This window comes from Prionailurus viverrinus, chromosome B2 (genome assembly GCF_022837055.1).
Source record: "Prionailurus viverrinus isolate Anna chromosome B2, UM_Priviv_1.0, whole genome shotgun sequence".
Taxonomy (NCBI): domain Eukaryota; kingdom Metazoa; phylum Chordata; class Mammalia; order Carnivora; family Felidae; genus Prionailurus; species Prionailurus viverrinus.
Window position 1 is genome coordinate 44,438,696 of NC_062565.1, and position 16,555 is coordinate 44,455,250.

General features: G+C 39.1%; 1 protein-coding gene and 1 non-coding gene across 4 annotated transcripts in view; one reads left to right on the forward strand and one right to left on the reverse strand.

Moving 5' to 3' along the window:
• Positions 1-16,555, reverse strand: part of LOC125166328 (24-hydroxycholesterol 7-alpha-hydroxylase) — a 95,189-nt gene that overhangs the window by 41,688 nt on the left and 36,946 nt on the right. The gene's annotated exons all lie outside the window — the stretch shown is intronic.
• Positions 16,081-16,185, forward strand: LOC125166859 (U6 spliceosomal RNA). Its single transcript, XR_007152568.1, has one exon. It is a non-coding gene; the product is annotated as a U6 spliceosomal RNA (small nuclear RNA).

Below are 16,555 nucleotides of genomic sequence, written 5' to 3' on the forward strand. Positions count from 1 at the left end.
TTTCAGCTAAGGTCACGATCTCACAGTTCGTGAGTTTGAGTCCCACGCTGAGCTCTGTGCTAACAGTGGGGAGACCATGCTTGGGATTCTCTCTCCCTCGCTCTCTGCCCCTCCCCCACTCATGCATGTGTGCCTATGCGCACATTCTCTCTCTCAAATAAACTTAAAAAAATTTTTTTTAAATCAAATAAAACAATGCATAAATAAAAACCTTTAAATTAAGTAACCTTATTAAACTAAGTGAACTGTAAACCGCAAAATTAGGGTGCCTGGGTGGCTCGGTCAGTTGAACATTCCTACTCCTGATCTCAGCTCAGGTCATGATCTCATGGTTTGTGGGATCTAGCCCTGCCTTGGGCTCCATGTTGACAGCAAAGAGCTTGCTTTGGATTCTCTCTCTCCCTCTCTCTCTGCCCCTACCCCCGCTCATGCTCTGTCTTTCGGTCTCAAAAATAAGTAAATATTAAAAAAAATTTTTAAACATTAAAAAAGATAAAGCATACAAATGTTTTGTATTATATCACACAGAAACAAAAGTTTGTTTTGAGTTCAAAATACTTAAAATCTAATGTGATATATAAGCTGTTGAAAGAACTTTCGAGGCCCAAGATGGAGCCACTTCTGCTCAGCGGGCTACATCAGTGACTTAGATAACTTTCACATCCCTGTAAATGCTCCACTTGATCAGAAAAACAGTATACCGTCTGCCAATCCCCAAATGCCAAGCCAGGTCTGAACTCTGTACTTATTATTTCCTTGTTTCTTTTCACCCTAGAGAAGGATGACTGTGTGGCCCTAACCAATATTTTCTATTTGTCTCTTCCTTGTTCTTTATTCTTTATCCTATAAAACCTTCCTGCCTTCCAGCCCATTTTGCAGTTCTCCAAAAGGAGACTGTCCATTTCGTGAGGTGTTAAATAAGGTTTGTTTTTATGACTGATATTGTCTTCTTTAAAATAACTTTTTAAACAAAAATGTATGAGAAATGTAGAGTACTCTTGGAAAATAGATATTTTGATTAGATATCTTTAGTTTCTCAAATCCCAGTGTGATGCTGGACAAACAAGGTAGTATTCTGGGACTAGACAAAGGAAAAGAAAAGGAAATATGCTAAGTTTTCAAACAACATCTTTAGGTTAAAGACTTTTCTTATTATAACTCTCAGAAATGGCTCTGTACCCATACTCTGCATATTTCAATGCACATCTGTGGTTTGTTCTTCCAGCATTTTGACTCTAAAAATAGAAGACTCCACTGGAAGAATGCCAAGGTAATTATCAAAAGAGCTAGAGCCTAATGGGGACTGGGACCAGTACAGAAGACAACCAGGGAAGTTATGGGCGATTTGGGGTAAAATTCAGAAACCATCTGTTTAAGTTCTTGGCATACATGCAATAAAGGTCAAACCACATCTTAGGCCATTTGAAACCAAATAACAGAAAGGATGATTTTGCATTCAGAAACGGTAAACCATTTCTAAAATATATATGGTTTGGGGATTCCATAGGCACAATGGCAAGCATGTTATTGCACAGTGAATCATATCTGCTTAAGTATGTGTCATAGATTAGAATTCCATTACTTTAGCCATTAATTCACTTAAGATAAATTTGCTTCATATTTGTTCTACACCAGGCCAAGCCTAGAGGCTGTTAAAGAGATAGGAAGAGAATAATACTAATTACTGATCATCTAATGTCACAAATACTTTGGACCACTTCATTTATTCCTCATAACTACCTGCCAGCTATCAAGCCTCAGAGATAATGTGTCCCCGGGGACAACCTTGGACGTGTCAGAGCTGTCTTCAAACCGATACCCACCCAGAAAGCCCTTGCCCTGGCTTACCTTGACCCACCACTTCCCCTAGAGGAGAAAGAGAAGGAGGGAATGAGAAAGACACAGTCACTAGTCTCCCTAAAGGATTTTGGACACAAGGACACAAAGTAATATCTGTATATAAATGACTATGATATTAGCTTCCCAAGAGAGGACTTAGGTGGCAAGGGTGTTCGTTCCCCTCTTTCCTATGGCTGGAGTTTCAGCTAAGCCTGGAGGGATGAGTCGGACTCACCCAGGCAGAAAGAAAAGCAACTTAAATTCCAAAATTAATCATAAAACCGTGATTTCTTGGGCTTATAAAAAGGAACATGACTCAAATAGAATCCCGAAAGTAAGTTGTTCTTTGAGATGTGGCTCCTCTGTTCCTTAATCCTTACTTAGACACACACGCAAGCATCCACGCACGTGCACACGTGCACACACACCCCCAAAACAGTAAGTAAATAAGTACAGAAAATATAAACACCCTGCTTCTATAGCTCGGGAATAATACTATGTAAAGATTTAACTAACAACTTGGAGGAAATAATCCAGAAAAGGAGGGGAAGAGTAGGCATGTGCTAAGTCCTTCAGACCTTCTGAGCCATAATTCTGAGGAGTCTGATTCAGACAGTGGGACTGCAAAATGGGGTTGAAGACTGAGGGGGCTCCATGCTTCTCCACAATGAAAAGCAGGTGTATCTACTGCCCAGGGACATATGGAAAGATGACGAAGAGCAGACATAAACTTCCACAGCAATTTAAAGAGTGCATCGCTACTCATCCCACCACTTCTTTCCATACTTTTGAAAGCATGGATTGTTAGTTCTGTTTGCTTTTCTATGCTGGGAGATCCTTTACAAATGTTGTCTTTTCATATTCATAGAGCAGCTTGTTTAAAATAATTGGGGCTAAGGTGTGTGCAAAAGGTCACAGTACTCATGAAGGAGGGTGGGGCTGGGATAAAAATACATGAGGTCTAGGCTGCAAAATAAAGAAACTGATCTCCTAACCTTGAGCAACGATTCCCACCAAAATCTGGTTAAGAAATTTGCTTCCCAAACTTCATCATAATTTGCTTAAAAACAAAAAATTAAGTAATAAAAGCTAGCGTGTACTTTAGACTTATTTAGGGAAATTATACAACAGCTTTGAAAAAAAATACAGCATTTCTAAAACTTCTACTCAAAAGTAATAAAGCAATGACATCAATTACTGATAAAAAAAAAAAATAAGGGTAGGAAATGAGTTTTCTCAACCAGGGACTTGTTGATAAGCTCCTGAAAAAAAGAATCAGTTTTTAGAGAACAGAGACAAAGCTAAAGAGAACTAATCAATAATTTACAATGTTCCAAAGTGGAGAAAAACTATCTTACATCCATGCCTTCACTTCAGGAATTTTAAAAACGTCAATAGGATACACAGTGTTCAAAAACTCAATTTTTAAAAATTATACCTCTAATTTATTCCAGAAATATTTTCTAATATTTACAAAATTGCTGTTTTCTTCCCAAGAGAAACTTACATTCACTGGGGAAAGTTTGTACATCTCAAATAGAGAGAGTAAGAGTGGATAAAATGTCCTGAAATAGTTACTATTATTCATAACAGGTTTTATATGTCAGATGACCACATAACAATTATCAGTGGTAAGAATGTGCTAGTACAGATTTCTGGAAATTTTTAGTGAGATGAAGATTTCTTTGTTGGCCTGTCTCCCAATGGGGAAAGCAATCTCTTTCTACACTTATCCTTTTAAACTTAAAAGGAAGTATTGTGAAACTGAGCTTTCATTATTGGAAGGGAAAATTAATTTTCCGTTTTGGATAAAGATTCCAATGACTTTTCCCTTCTCCAAATATCTACCCTTTATCTACCCTTTATCTACCTTCCTCTATTCCTGAGGACTGAGAGACAGGTGAGAGAGAGAAAGGCCTAGAACAGGAGTAGACCAGAACTGAGAAACAAAGAGTATCAAGGACAGAAAGAAGAAATGAAAGAATTAATGAGTAAAGAAGGTTGCAGAGTAACGTTGTTTAAGCAAGCTGCAAATTATGAGGTACTTCATTATTCTGCACAGTAAGACCCAGCTTTTCCCGAATGTGGTGGATTGTGTTTGGGGCTGGACCTTCTCAGGTAGTATGAGCCACAAGACTGGGCGCCACTGGTATCAGTGGGCACAGAGCACACCACAGCCAAATGTCTTTATACAGGAAAAAAAATCAAGTCTAAATGAATTTCTAGAGCAGATGTGAAAGGAATAAAGGAGATTCAAAAGAGTATGTTGAGGGGTGCCTGGGTGGCGCAGTCGGTTAAGCGTCCGACTTCAGCCAGGTCACGATCTCGCGGTCCGGGAGTTCGAGCCCCGCGTCGGGCTCTGGGCTGATGGCTCGGAGCCTGGAGCCTGTTTCCGATTCTGTGTCTCCCTCTCTCTCTGCCCCTCCCCCGTTCATGCTCTGTCTCTCTCTGTCCCAAAAAAAATAAATAAACGTTGAAAAAAAAAAATTTAAAAAAGAGTATGTTGAGAAAGGGAAAGGCTGTTTTACTTTTCAGAAGGGAGAGGGTGATGGAGAGAGGTCACTAGGCAGGGGGACGTGGGGGATAAATCAGGGGTTCCCCTGTGTCAGAGAGCTGAGCTGTTTAAGAATCCATCTCACCATGGATGACACTCTTCTGGTCTCTAGTCCTTCCCCCTCCCCTTTTCCTTTCCTATCTTCTTGTCTCTTTCTCCTCCCTCTTGGAGAAGGATCAGATCCTTATCCATGTAGTAGGGGGTGACTCTGGATTTATGGCGTCTGAAGATATAGAATGGGAGCTTATTGGGCACCTAAAATAATTAGGAAGTAAATATGATTTTCCACACACACACACACACACATGCACGCATGCACACGAAGCAAAAAGATCAGAAAAAGATAATGAGTTAATTAAAGAAAGAGTAGAAGAGATCCCTGGGACTGAGTTATATCCTGTTGCCTCATTCAGGTATCTCACAGAAGCCCCTGGAATATGAGGAACAGGCTGAGAGAAGGAGGTCCACTCAGGGAACCTCCTGAGGCAAGAAAATATATGCAAAAGATAAGATATCTGGACCCTTTTTGAAAATACAAAGCTTGTATTTCAAACATAACAAGCAACTATAACATATCAAGCAAACTATAAGCTTATTGTGTTGAAATCCTTCAAAAACATGATTTAAAAAGTAGGTATTCTGTGTTCTCTCTCCAATATTTCTTTAAAATTTTTTTTCAACGTTTTTGATTTATTTTTGGGACAGAGAGAGACAGAGCATGAACGGGGGAGGGGCAGAGAGAGAGGGAGACACAGAATCGGAAACAGGCTCCAGGCTCTGAGCCATCAGCCCAGAGCCCGATGCGGGGCTCGAACTCCCGGACCGCGAGATCGTGACCTGACGCTTAACCGACTGCGCCACCCAGGCGCCCCTCCAATATTTCTTTAATAAGGAAAAAAAGATATAGTCTTTGGGTCTTTTTTCCTTACAAAATATTAACTTCATGACTGTCCATGTACATTACACATGTGCCTTATTATACATGTTCTGTGAGACAAAACTTTGTGAGAAAAGATTGTAAATTGGCAGAAAATTCAAGAGTGAGGTGATGGTAGATGAAAGACTATGAAGTACATAGTAGCCTACAAAGTTAAGGGCTTTTAGTTCACTGCTGTTTTCTATAAATTCTTTATAGGTATAGTGTCTCCAAGGACTGCGGGTTTCTAGAATATTAATTCACTGCAAACGTTGATGGTTTAAAAACTTTTGCTTCAAGAATGTGAAAGAGAATTTTTAAAATGATCCTTTTCCTATATTTCTTTTAGTCTTGAAAGAAAAGGTTGTGAATTCACTTTTTTGTAGGCAAAAGGTAAACAAATAAGGGTTATGCCAATCAATTGTATCCCAACTGTGTCCTCTTTTGTTATAGCGGCTTTATAAATAAGTTTTAAAATGAGTTAGGACAAAACTGGCCTTACTAATTTATATTTCCAGTAATTGTTATTTTTATTTACACTTGTTCTTCAAAACATATTTAAGTCATTTAGTTACCCCGCTCCAAATCCATTGGAATTCTCATTAAAATTGATTAAATATATATTAACTTGAAAAGGGTTGGCATTTTCATGATATTAAACCTTTCTGTCCAGGAACATGTGTGCTTTTTTTCTTTATTTAGGTTGTTTTGTTTAAAGTATATTTTTATAAAATGTTATTAATTCCTCTATATAGGTCATGTCCTAACCCAATTTCTTTATGCAAGACAAATGCCAGTTAAATGAACAGGAAGGACAGATATAAAATGAATAGGAAGGCCTAAAAAAAAAAAAGCAGTTTAAGGCACTGGCAGTGAATACAGATGAGAAAAGTGGATACAGATGGGAAAGCAAAGACGAAGCTGAGAGACTGTCCACAGATTCTGTGAATATGGGCACTAGGGGCTTCAGGGGTTGTCGCTGGAGGCTGGCAAACCATGGCTTCACTCACCCCTTCTAGCCACCAGCTTTTTCCAAACCCCTCAGTCATTTCAGACCTTCCAGGTCTGGTTCTTGTGACTTTTCTAGCGGTAGACATGACTTTTTGGCATCTGAAGGATCTAGGATAAAATTTTATTATCAAAGAGGCACGTTCCTATCATTGGGAAAGTCAGTCTCATACGCCCAGTCCTTGGACTCCAACTCAGCTGTGTAAGAATGGGCCTTGGGCTTGGATTACTCCTTACCAAGAATAAAGAGCCCATACAGCCTGTGCTGGTCTTATCACCTCGTGTGGGAGTATCCTTCTTTGTGGCAGGCACAGTGAAAGTTCCTTTGTCTCTACTTAAAGCATGTGCACTATCTGACACCTGGCCGCCCCCACTGTTTTATCTGTCTTCCAAGGGGAGAGGGCCCCGGTTCCTTCCACTGAGGCACAAGAGGGATAAGCTAGGGAGAGACCCACTGCTCGGTCTCTTCTGTATGTAAGGGGAGTGTGTTCCATCCAGCGCTTTACTGCTTTGTGTTTTTCCTAAAGACTCTGATACCAAGCTGCAGAAGCATTTAGAGTCCTCCTCTGGGATCAATGACCGGTGCACGGTACTCTGCTTGACGTCTATTGAAATATTGTAAGCAATAATCTTTTGGAAGTAGCCTCTGCTCAGTGGCTTCAGTTCGACATTCATAACCATAGACTGGGTATGTTAAAAAGAGGCAGTGATGACAATGGATTGAGAAAGATACCAACGAATGAATGCAAGGTTGCTTAGAACAGGTTATTATTAGTGAATGTAAGATCAGGAGTTGATAACTAAGGGACTGATGCTCCCCACCCTTTCTTCCATTACATGCACATATAAAAATATCCCAAATCTCATTCTATCATTTTGAGAAAAGCTTAAGGTCACTATACCAAGTCAACTATATAAGATTCTCCTCTGAAAAAAAAAAAAAAAAAAACAGTATTTTGTGTTATTTTCAGAAATATCTCTTTCATATATTGCAAAGAGGTTATCAGTTTCCCTACTTACTGGAATATAAAATGAAGCCTGCTTTATAATTACAGTATCTTTTTCAAGGAATAAAGGACATAGTCCAATGGATAATAAATAAAAGAGAGAGAGATTAAGTACACAAGACAACAGTAGGTAGATTATAAAATGTTAAATATATTTTGACCTAGAAATGCCCTTTATTTAAAAACTCTACATAATGACTATGAATTTTTAGATGGTGTTCTCTGGAGAGATGTCAACCCAATCTTAAGGCCTTTACCTCAGTGTTCGCTAAAGGGAAAGGAAGATCATCCAAATGCCTGAATAATTCTCTAACGGAACACATGGAAAAAAGAACTTTGTCAGAATGAGAAATGTAGAGGATAAGTAAAGCGGATGAACAGTGCCCACCAAGTGAGACATGAAACACTTAATAAAATGAGAAGCGCCTGAGTGGGACCTATCTCCAAGCTTGTAAATTTGAACAGGATATCAAATGATCTATAGCTATCTCTTTCAGCCCGTTGAAGCTAGGCAATAAAAGAGAGAGTGATTTCACACAAAATCTCCTGATTTAGAGCACCAGAAGATATGCAATCAGGTATTAGAGGCAGAAAATGTAGGAGGAAATGTATCCACCCGGGAAATCTATCGTGGGCCAAAAATCTTATGTTCAAGTTTCACCCTGATCTTTACAGCTAAGTTAGTGGATTGGAAAGTAACAAGTTTTGAGTTCTAAAGTGACACCATCTTGGTCTTTAAGGTCAAAGGAAAAAGAGGATAACAAAATTATACATTCAGAGTGGACTAGAACAGTTCTAGATGGAATATCCTGCATTAATAAACACTTTCTTAGGTAATCTATGTATGTTCTTCAAGGTTGATGAATGACAAGTAGTTTGTGAGAAATTCCAGCATTAACTGAATGTTTGCTGGGTCCATTCCAGTATTTATTTATTTAATTTTTTAAACAACTTTTAGAGAGAGAATGTGATCAGGGGAGAGGGGCAGAGAGAGAGAGAGAGAGAGAGAGAGAGAGAGAGAGAGAATCTTAAGCAGGCTCCACACTCAGCACAGAGCTCAATGTGGGGCTCAATCCCTCCACCCTGGGATCATGACCTGAGCCAACCCAAAATCAAGACATGTGCCCCACTGTTTTTTAAAATTTATTTTTATTTTTGAGAGGGGCAGACAGAGAGAGAGAGAGAGAGAGAGAGAGAGAGAGAGAGAATCTTAAGCAGGCTTCATACTGAGCATGGAGCCTGCCATTCTAGTATTTAAAAAGTTGGACTAGCAAAGGAAAACAAGGCTATGCAAGAAATTTTCTGTATGATAAGTTACAGCCTCCAAAACCTCTATATTAAGTACATATTCTCAAGCAACCAGTGGAAGTGGAGAAAAAAAATTTTTTAATTAAATAACTTACCTCTGCTCATGACTCCATTGAAGTGACCTCGGTTCTGCTACTTGACCTTTTTTTCTCAATATTTTGGGCAACAAAGGGCCAAGAATCTATCACAGACACAACTTTGGCTATCAGCCATTGAGCCCTGGCAGGTTGCAGAAGGGTAATGAGAATGAGGTTCTTCAGTTAGCTGGAGGGACTTGGGTCTTTAACATGTCATGATGGAGTCCTCCAAGAATGTTGTTATTGGTTGGCAAGATGGTATGGAGACATACTCAAGCGGAGGAAAATTGTACACATATTATAATATAGCTAAGAAGTGTACAGATGGGGTTTCAAGAATAAATGAAAATGTTTAAATGCAATGAAGTAAAACCAACGAACTATTTGTAATAATACAAACAATATGGATTTTGCCTAGAACATCACCACAGGTTCTGAACTTCATTCATCACACTGCTAATTTTTATACTTGTTTATAATTAGGGGCAGAGACAGAACCTTTTCTGACCAGTGTATGGTGAGTGTAGCCACATGAGTCAACGTCACCATGTAATAGAGCATCTGGCCACTTGGACAATGTCAGTGACCATGCATCCCCAGTCAGGATTGCTGCTAAATCAGAACACAAGGGAATAAAAAAACATTACTGGTTGTTTCTGAGTAAATTTTCTCTTATATCCAAAGTCACACAACTGGTGAGCGACCAGATTGAAACTTGTAAGTCAATTTCGTGACTCTAATCCCATGAAAATCTGGTAATGTATCTTTCACAATACACAAACAATAACTTCATGTAAGACAGGGATCATTTCTATGTAGGTGCATTTCTATTACTAATCTGGTTCCTTGTATATTAACATAAAAATTTTATTGGGGCGCCTGGGTGGCTCAGTCAGTTGAGCGTCTGACTTTGGCTCAGGTCATCATCTCACAGCTTGTGGGTTCGAGCCCCACGTCAGGCTCTGTGCTGACAGCTCAGAGCCTGGAGCCTGCTTCAGATTCTGTGTTTCCCTCTCTCTCTCTCTGTCCCTCACCCACTGGCACTCACTCTCCCTCTCTCTCTCTCTGTCTCAAAAATAAATAAGCATTAAAAAATTTTTTTTTAAGTTTTATTAATTTTTCCTTTAAATAAATGCACAGTAAAACTGAATGCAAAAAAAAAAAAGTGTTAATGCTCCCTTACATTAAAAAGAATAGGTAGATGGGGTGCTTGGGTGGCTCAGTTGGTTAAGCAACCGACTTGGCTCAGGTCATGATCTCACAGTTCATGGGTTTGAGCCCTGCATCAGGGTCTGTGCTGACAGCTTAGGGCCTGGAGCCTGCTTCAGATTCTGTGTCTCCCTCTTTCCCTGCCCCTCCTCCATTTGTGCTCTGTCTCTCTCTCAAAAATGAATAAAAGTTTTAAAAAAATTAAAAAAAAAAAGAAGGGTAGAAAGGGCCAATACAACCAGCTAAAGATTTCAACTGCATTTTTATGGGTTTTGTTTTTAAGATAGAATGACCCTCTCCTGGTGGGCAGACCCTCACCGTGGGAGTCCAAAATTGGAAAAGAAAATTGCTTTTTAATAGCCTAAACAGGTCCCAAATGTGAGTGCCTGAACTTGCTTTTGGTCAGTTGCTCATAAATGTGAGTATTTATGCTGTGTTGGTGAATCTTCTGTGATCCTATAGTCCTTTAGTAGTTATCTAGAGAATACAAAGCACAATGAAGCTAAAAATGCAAGAAGCACCTAAACAAACATGTAGTCCTACATTTTAACTAAAATAAAAAGAAAAGTAAACCAAAATGGTGGGTTAATGGAATGACATTATACAAATTAAAATGTAAATACTTTAATAAAATCAAATATGGCATAATATGTAGTTTAATGTTAAAGTAAAAATATGAATAACTTTATTTTCTTCTTAGAACAGTTCTATGGGTACAAAGAGCAATGTTCATTATATTGAGAATAGATAAAACCCTTTAGGAAGGGGAAGAGATTCAGAAAAAAACAAAGACAAAAGCTCCTCTTTCTTTATCAAAACACACAAAGTTTGTTTGAACTACAAGTGTGTGAATTTTTAGATACAGGATAAAGAAGATTAGGGGTGCCTGGGTGGCTCAGTCAGTTAAGTGTCTGACTCTTCATCTCGGCCCACGTCATGATCTCACGGTTCATGAATTTGAGCCCCGCATCAGGATCTGTACTGAGAGTGTGGAGCCTGCTTGGGATTCTCTCCCCCTTCTCTCTCTGCCCTTACCCTGCCCACTCTCTTTCTCCCTCTCTCTCTTGAAATAAGCTAAAAAAAACTTTTAATAAAAAAAAAATGAGGGGCGCCTGGGTGGCGCAGTCGGTTAAGCGTCCGACTTCATCCAGGTCACGGTCTCGCGGTCCGTGAGTTCGAGCCCCGCGTCGGGCTCTGGGCTGATGGCTCGGAGCCTGGAGCCTGTTTCCGATTCTGTGTCTCCCTCTCTCTCTGCCCCTCCCCCATTCATGCTCTGTCTCTCTCTGTCCCAAAAATAAATAAACGTTGAAAAAAAAAATTTAAAAAAAAAATGAGCATTTGACTTTGGGCAGCACAAAGGTGTGTCAGTCAATTATTGCGCTGTTTTTGAAAATTCATAGTTTATACAAGTACAAAGTGACATGAGAAAGGTGAGAAGATTTAACTGTTCTTTGTCTGCTTTCATGGACTTTGTTAGCAAGGGGTCACCTCACCTGGGAATAGTCAAGGGATGTTATGTGTGTATGTACACAAATATTTAGATATAAAGGTACATATTATATTTATGAAATGTGTTTGCATTTATAAAAATATATTTATATGGTAATATAATAAATATGCTTATTTTCTATACTCACATATATATATACAGATACATATTCCATTACTTACACACACATATCGATATGTGTTAGTTTTGACTATGCAATATCTGCACCCCATGTTTCAGCAGAAGCTTGCCTACCATCACAGAGCTGAAAAATGCTAGATTCTTGCTCCCCTTGCCTCCCTGGAAGCTAGGATGTGAAAATAAGACTTTGCCAATCAGATCTACCAACCCAGACTTTGCATTAAGAGTTAGTGATATAAAAAAGTGGACACTGAGGGGCACCTGGGTGGCTTAGCTGGTTAAGCATCTGACTTGAGCTCAGGTCATGATCTCACGGTTTGTGAGTTCGAGCCCCACATTGGGCCTGCTGCTGTCAGCACAGAGCCCACTTCAGATCTTCTGTTCCCCTCTCTCCCTCTGCCCGTCCCCTGCTCTTATTCTCTCTCCCTCTTTCTCTCTCTCTGTCACAAAAAAAAACAATAAAAAACATTAAAGAAACTTTTTAAATTAAAAAAAAAGCAATTGGAATTGGGTCTGTTAGCCATTATTGTTACTATTGTTTCTACCCTCTAGGATAATATTAGATAGAAATGTCTTCATGATATATTTCTGCTGCATTCAGTCCCTTTAAAGGGATGGCCAACTGATACAAAATAATTCAATTATTGCTGTAAACATTCAAGAAAACTATGGCATTTTAAAAGGAAATGCTAATACTTAAATGTAGAAAAACTCAGAGTCATCACAGTCACTAATATCATGATGTGACAAGATTGTAAAATTTTATACAACTGATACAGGTTATATCAGTTTTGGTCATGGCTAAGATTCATAGAACGACTATAGTTTGACAAATATTGTGCTGTCTGCTTTATATTTGCCATATTCTCCTAACAACTCCATTAGGTGGGCACTCTTATTTTGCCATTTGTCTAAAGAAGAAACAGGCTTAAAGAATTTGGTAACGTGGGGCACCTGGGTGGCTCAATCGGTTGAGCATCCGACTTTGGCTCAGGTCATGATCTCACAGTTCGACAGTTCAAGCCCCACATCGTGCTCTGTGCTGACAGCTCAGAGCCTGGAGCCTGCTTCAGATTCTGTGTCTCCCTGTCTCTCTGCCCCTCCCCTGCTCATTCTCTCTCTCTCTCTCTCAAAAGTAAATAGACAGTAAAAAAGAAGAAGAAGAAGAAGAAGAAGAAGAAGAAGAAGAAGAAGAATTTGGTAACCTGAGTAAGGAATTAACCAGTAGTTTGTATCTCAGATTGGATTTGAACCCAGGCATTCTGACCCCTGCATTTGGACTAAGTTTTTGAGGTTATGACAGGCAACTGACATAATGTCTGGTGATCTAACAATTAACATTTAAAACAAAATGACTAATTTCCAGGAATGCCCAAAAAGTCTGTAACAAAGCAAAATATTCTTTATCAGATTCTTAATAATTTGATAATGCATATTTCACCCACGATCAATGGATACAATAAAATCGTAGGTAAGAAGATTCTGCACAGAGTTCAAAACCCTAGAGAAATGTTAGTTGGACCTGAGACTACTCAGTGTCTCAAAGTACTGATCAGATATTAGCTGACACTAGCATTCTTCTAACTCAAAAATCAAGTGCAGGGGCGCCTGGGTGGCGCAGTCGGTTAGGCGTCCGACTTCAGCCAGGTCACGATCTCGCGGTCCGTGAGTTCGAGCCCCGCGTCGGGCTCTGGGCTGATGGCTCAGAGCCTGGAGCCTGTTTCCGATTCTGTGACTCCCTCTCTCTCTGCCCCTCTCCCGTTCATGCTCTGTCTCTCTCTGTCCCAAAAAATAAATAAAAACGTTGAAAAAAAAAAATTTAAAAAAAAAAAAAAATCAAGTGCAGAAACTCATCAAAAGCTTCTTTACATAAAATATTCATTTCATATAAACTGTCTACTGGGATGGGTGATAGAGCTGCCAATGAAAGTTAAACTAAGACATTCATCTCTTAAAATACATTCTTATACAGGGGCGCCTGGTGGCTCAGTAGGTTAAGCATCTGACTTGGGCTGAGGTCATGATCTCGCGGTATGTGGGTTCGAGCCCCGCATCGGGCTCTGTGCTGACAGCTCAGAGCCTGGAGTCTGCTTCAGATTCTGTGTCTCCCTCTCTCTCTGCCCCTCCCACACTCACGTTCTGTCTCTCTCTTTCTTTCTCTCTCAAAAATAAATAAACATTTTTAAAAAATCAAAATAAATTAAAAATTATATTCTTATACTTGTTCATTAAATTTACTCAGAAAATATTTGTTGAGTAATTTTGGCTCTAGGCAGCTGGGGATACCTACCATAGAGACCAAGATAGACATTGTTCCTGTTGTTAGAGGGGCTATGTTCTGATGAAAAAGGCAGAAGATGATAGATAGATAGATAGATAGATAGATAGATAGATAGATAGATAGACTAATAAACAAAATAATCATTCTTATGAAGGAAATAGTGAGGTGAGTCACAAAATCACTAAGAGTGAGTTAGAGAAAGTGACTTCAGAAAGGGCAAGCCGAAAAGACCTGAGGAAACGACATTCAAGCTTACTAAAACATGAATGAGAACAAGGAAAAGAGTTCTGAGCATAGAAAACCTACAGAATCCATCAACAGGTACACACCTCCGAAGAAACAATGTAAACATTCCTTGTTCTTTCCTAACATCTTCTGGATACTTCCAAATCTGTTTTCATTTTAAGAAAGTACACTTCATTCACGAACTTCCTTGAGAGCCCGTACCACAGTTTACTCATCTTCATAGCCCTGATATTTTCACACAATGCCTTGACACCCTCAAAACAGAGTTGAAGAGCAGCTAAATAAATAGATGAATGACGGGTTAACAATGAATTTGAAAGGTTTCTTAAAAGAAATTTTAAAACTTCTGGTGCAGGGTAACGTCAGCAAAAGCGGCAGAGTAAAGGACTCCCAACACTCCCTCTTTAAAATCAATGAAAAATCTGATAAAAATCGCCAGAATCAACTTTTTCAGACCTTTGGAAATTAACCAAAGCTTACAGCAACCCAGGGGGGTTTTATCCAAGAAAAATGGCTAAATCTTGGTAAGAAGAGCAAGCTTAATGACATTTTAATGTGCCCTATTCCCATCCCTCTCGCCATAGATCCACGGTAGCCTTAAAAACCAACCACCTACAATCACAAGTGCAGACCAGCAGCTCAACAGCCATCAGAGGGGACAGAATGATATTGGAACTCCTTCAAAACCTCATTCCTAGAGAATGCTCATTATTTGGCCTGTCTGAGGGTTCCCTACAAAGGTCCTACTTACAAGACTATCTTTATCTGACTGGACTTGGAACTTACTCAGCGGAGTAAGTCTTTTCCCCTGGGGTGTTGGTTGGAAACCTTTAAAGATGATGGACTTTGCAGCTCCCCGAGGCAATAGACAACAGTTGGGACACACAACAGGCAAATCAAAAAGAGTGAAATGAAGAGCTAGGGAATGAGATGTCCTAGGGCTTTGCAGAGGTCCAGTGTATTCCTGGGACTATAGAAATGTGTGCTTATAAAGGACAGTACAAATGCCTGGGGCTTTATTCAGGCTCCGGAAAGCCCTGAGAAGGCTCTAAGGTCTGACTCATGGCTGACCTTGGGGCTCTGTGCCAGTGGAAGTGACCATGAAGGCAGAGCTGCCTACTGCCTAGCGGAGTGTTGAAGGCATGATCCGACACGCAAACGAAATCCAAAACATGCAAACCAAGGAGTCTTATTGGTTCTTAGTGTAAGGAAGTCTTCATCCAGCTATTAGTTGAACACTAAACTAACCAAGCAGAAACACAGGTGGCCACACATGATAATGCAAAATTTACAGAATTAGTTAACCAAAGTCAATAAAGAAACACCCAAACAAGAGCTGTGACAAGGAGCAGTGACAATAAACCCTGAGGAGATAGGAGAATCTGATTTCCAGAGCTGCTACATTGTATTATTTAAAGTGTCCCATTATCAACACAAAATTACAAGACATTTAACGGGAAATATGCAAAAGTACGTGGAACAAGAAAATACAGGCCATACACAAGGGGAAAAGCAATCAGTAGGAACCATCCCTGAAGAAAACCAGATGTTGGACTTACTAAAAAGAAAAAGAAAAAAAAAAGAGTTTAAATCAGATATTTTAAAACGTGTTCAAAGACTGTAAGAAAAATTATGTTTAAAGAACAAAATAAAGAATATCCCTTTATCAACATAAAGGGATATAAATTATAAATAGTAAAGATCAGGACAGAAATAAAAGAAGTAGTGAATAGAAAAGCAATACGAGAAAATAAAAGCAACAAAACCAGAAGTTAGTTCTTTGAAAACAAAACTGAGAATCCTTTAGCTGCACTGACCAAGACAAGAAGAAAGAGGACACAATCACTAAAATGACAAAAGAGGGAGATGCTTTCCGAGTGGTTTTACGAACACAACAAAGATTACGGGCAATAACATGAATGTAACCAGTCACACAACCTAGATGAAATGGACAAATTCCTTAAAAAGACACAAACCACAAAACTGACTCAAGAAAAAAGAGACAGTGCTCACTCTGGCAGCACATATACTAAATTTGGAACAATACAGAGAAGACTAGCATGGCCCCAGAACAAGGATAACACGCATTTGTGAAGTGTCCCACGTTTTTCTGGGGATGGAATGTACAGCAATGGTATAATAAATATGTGACAGTGTGTTATGTATTTGAAAGTCGGTAAGAGAGCAGATCTTAAAAGTCTGCATCACAAGAAAAAAAATTAACTGTGTGATAATGGGTGTTAACTAAATTTATTGTGGTGATCGTTTCATAATACATGCGTATATCAAATCATTATATTGTGCACCTAAAACTAATATAATGTTATGTGTCAGCTTTATTTCAATTAAAGACAATAAGAAATATACAATCTGAATAAACCTATAGCAAGTAGAGGGGTTGAATTAATTAAAAACTTCTCACAAAGAAAATCTCCGCACCAGATCACCTTGCTGGTAAATCTATCATATGGTTAAAGAAG